General features: G+C 43.5%; 1 pseudogene; it reads right to left on the reverse strand.

The window, feature by feature from the left end:
- Positions 1–233: 233 nt before the first annotated feature.
- LOC127682140 (calmodulin-1-like) lies at positions 234–667 on the reverse strand (annotated as a pseudogene).
- Positions 668–4,276: the final 3,609 nt, after the last annotated feature.

Below are 4,276 nucleotides of genomic sequence, written 5' to 3' on the forward strand. Positions count from 1 at the left end.
CAAGCATAAAGATGGAACAGAACCTGAGGAAACAGCCAGCTGGACCAAACGGAGACCCATTCCAAGTGAGAGAACCCTTCCCTGACACTCTTTTTTGGGGGGAGAGCAAATATTTTGTTGCTTTATCAGATTCTCAGTCAATCAATTGGTGTTTGCTAGCACTAGGTATGCAGGGGAGTATTGAAGAGAGGAGAAGAGACCAGGAGAATGGGCATGGCCAGCTGCCCGGGCCTTCACTTCGTAGTCATCATCTGTACAAACTTTTCATAATTCACCTGGCCATCTCGATCAATGTCTGCCTCTTGGATTATCTCATCCACTTTCTCATCCATCAACTTCTCCTCCAGGTAAATCAGTGGCGCTGATATAGCCATTCCCATCCTTGTCAAAGACAGGGAAGGCCTCTCGTATCTCCTCGTTGTCCGTATCCTTCATCTTTCTGGCCATCATGGGCAGGAACTCTGGGAAGTCAATGGTCCTATTGCCGTCAGCATCCACCTCATTAATCATGCCCTGCAGCTCCGCCTCAGTGGGCTTCTGCCCCAGTGATCTCATCACAGTGCCCAACTCCTTGGTGGTAATGGTGCCGTTTCCATCCTTGTCGAAGAGGGAGAAGGCTTCCTTGAACTCTGCAATCTGTTCTTTGGTCAGCTGGTCAGCCATGGCTAGGCACTCGTATCTGGAGCTCAGGGATCAAGATTACTTTAGAGGCAGCAGTAGCTGCAGCGCTCAAGCTCCGCTGCGAGTCTGTGCCTCCACACTCTTTGCCCCTCCCTGACAGTCTTAATAATACTCTGATATGCTTGCACACAAGGATCTAGTATAACTCACTCCTGAGAGGCTTGATACCACAGCAGAAGGAGACAGAGGTAGAGACCTACAGTCAAACATCAGGCAGAGCTCTAGGAGTCTTGAGGAGTCAGTTTAAGAACAGCATAGGAAGACTACAGAGCCAATTAACCTGGGACCATGGGGGCCCACCAAACCTGATCCACCAATCAAAGAACATACAAAGGCTGGATGTAGGCCCTGCACATATTTGTATCAGATGTGCAGCTTGGCCTTCATGTAGGTCCCAAACAATTGGAAAGATGCTGTTCCCGACTCTGTTGCCTGCCATTGGATCCCTTCCCTTAACCTGGTAGGTTTCAATGAGACAGGATGTGTTTAGTCCTGTTGGGACTAGATGTCTCAGAGCTGGTGGTACCCAAGGAAGGCTTCACCTTTTCTGAGGGAATAGGGAAGAGGAAGGGGTAATGGGGATAAGTATTTATAAGGGTGGGACTGAAAGATGAGGGGGGCTGTAATTGGGATGCAACGTGAATAAGTAAATAAATAATAATAATAATAATAATAAACCACTGAGCCATCTTACCAGCCCTTAAAAAACAAAGTAACAACTATCTTAGATTTTACTGCAATTTTTTTTAAATTCTTAAGTTTGTAGTTTAAAATTTTGGACATGATTTATGCAAAAAAAATCTGTATAAGTTTGCCTAATCTCAATTTTAATGTTATTTGCTCTTTTTTAAAACATACTATATGGAAAAATCTATATTTAGCTAAAAAACTGAAAATAAATAAAAAATAAAGTTTACCTAGAATTAACTATTTCTGTGTACTAATGAAAATATAATATAATACAAACAAATTTGAAATTTGCATTAACATACTCATATATGATTCAATTGAACTATGCTTCATATTTCTAGAATTTCAACTTGGGATTGATAATTGATTTTATTCTAAAATAAAACTAATAAGATTTTTGTCTATATAAAAATTCAATGGTGTGTAAGGTCCATGATTCACTGAAGAATGGTACCCCAGATTCAAATAGTATGCAAAAGCAGAGCTCCTTGATTCTTCAGAAATCCAGCATGCACGGGTCTACCATTCATCAAAATGGATTTGCAGTGGTGAGCTTGCAGGCCCAATTTAAAGCTGATTAATGGAATTCCTGGGAGGGTTAGGTGGCCTTTATCTTGATTTGCTTTTTCTCTGCGGGGGGTGCGGGGGTGGGGGGAGAGGAGGCTAGAAACTGTTGCTGACTCATCTCAGTTGATGATTGATTTTTTCCTCAGGCCAGATGGTGAGGCAGCTTCTGATTGGTTGCCTTTGGGTTTTTGTCTTTACAGGAACTGACTTTTCTAGATTTGCCCAGTTCTGGGAAACAGAAATGGAGGCCTCTTAAAATGTCTTTTTGGAGCCTGTCATGGAATCAGCCTGACTTAGTCCTCTCACTTCCCTCTTGACTAATGAGTCATCTCAAATAGTTAAGATGTTTCCATGGACTGTTACTGTTGTTTAAGAATCATCAATTGAATAGTGGAAATTGCTCCTTAACAAACTTAACTAAAGCATTGATTATGTAAGGGCCACAAGTCAAGGCCAGCATCAGTAGGATGGGAGGACCTGTTAGGACCAGAGACAAGGTTGGTAAGCTAAGGAGACCAGTTGAAGAGGGCCTCATACCAACATGGTGACTGTTTTCTTTCCAATTTTCTGTCCTGCAGCCCCTTTCTAATTAAGCCGTGGACTCTTTGACAACTCCAGAGTGGTCAACATAGAAACAACAGTCCTCACCTAAGGCGGCACAGAGTCCTCCCTGCTGGAGGAACAATAAATCTAGGGCCCTTCAGTTTTGTAAGACTACCTCTGCCAGGGAAGATAGGGAATTCCTATAGGGCCATGGTGGACTTTTTCAACTCCTGTATATCTATAGCCATCTGTAAGGCCTTGCGATTTTTATCCTGGGGTTTTAGGGATGAGGCCCCTATGCCAGCACTAGCCCTGGGCCAAGGAGGGACCCCAGCAATAGAGCAGAAATGGCCACTCTCTTTACCTGATTGGATGATGGGGCCAGTTGTTTGAAGAAATTCTCCCCTGGGTAGTAATGCCCTCTAGGTACAAGTTGTACCAGTACATTAAAATCCCTGGTTATGTTTATAACTAGACCATAAATCCATGGTGTAAACTCCAAGACACAAGCATTCTCTGGGGACAGCATATATCCTATAATGGTACAGGGCTGTGCAGTTGCAGGGGTGAGAATAATCTGTGGAAACCTGGTTTCCAGCACAGAATCCCTGTGCTGTTATCAATTGTTGGGTTAAATTTCTTTGGTCTGACTGTAGCCATCATTGGGTGCTGTTGATGGTCTGTGAATAATCCCCAAGGACTGCCACTCCTTCACAGTAAGGGAGTTAAAACATTCAAGCATAAACAGCAGTCTTGTGTTAGATCATGGTGGGAATAATGAAGAATCTGGAAAGTGGCCTCTTATAATTGTAGGGGTCCTAGTTTAGGATTTGCTGATCCAAGGGTTGGTCTGGTTGAAGTGGTCAGTGCAGGTGGCTGAACAGATTTAGGAGGTGGTCAATTTGGCTTGGTGGTCCAGTAATGCTGATCAGTTGTATGGTAAACAGGGCCCCTGGTCTTTGGGTGATATCCTAGTTTTTTCATATAGCCTTAGGCCCCATTTTTCCCATTTCATCTATCTGCCCCTTTCCTTGCTTCAGTGAAATGTATGCGAAACACATTACACCTACTGTCTGACTTATAAGAGTTTACCCCAACCCTAGTGAGGGTAATATAGTCTAGGATAGAGTCTAATATATTGTTACAGTAGTTTCATAACCCCTATTTGTATAGAAGTGGTCAACTGCCATCTCACATTTCTTTCTCTTTGTTTTGTTTTGGTCATGTCGAGGACAGATGAAGAAGAAGTATTTTTGATAAATTAGTCAGCCCAGGTTAACAGTTCTGTCAGGTCAAAGAACAAATCAGTGAACCAGGTATTTGCTGGGTACATCTTAGAGGTTTGGTAGAGGATGCCCTCCGTCCTGGTATTAGTTATTGTTAATGTCAGATTGTGGGACTGCTGAGGGTTAGCAGCTGATGCAACAGGTAGCAAGTAACAGGCAAGAAGAATCAGGAGCTTTGGAGTCATAGCTTCAGTGGATCAACAGGGTGTGGGGTGACCTTTCATTGTTCTTGTGGCAGTTCATCAGGGTGCCTCCTCTGGCAGGACTTCAACTGCTGGGCTGTCTTCTCCTGGCAGGCTTAACGTCGGAGTGGTATATCTATGACCGGATCCAGTCCACTTTAACCGTTCTTGTGGTCAGGATCACTGTGTGAGGTCCTATCAAGTGAGGTTCCAGAGTCCTGTGGTTATGTCTCTTAATACAAACTTCATGATCTGATTCAAAGCAATGGGGGTTATGGGGAGAAGCAGATTCATAAGCCTGTTGGGTGGCAGGCCAGAGTTTCTTCT

This window comes from Apodemus sylvaticus, chromosome 4, assembly GCF_947179515.1.
Source record: "Apodemus sylvaticus chromosome 4, mApoSyl1.1, whole genome shotgun sequence".
In the NCBI taxonomy this organism is placed as follows: domain Eukaryota; kingdom Metazoa; phylum Chordata; class Mammalia; order Rodentia; family Muridae; genus Apodemus; species Apodemus sylvaticus.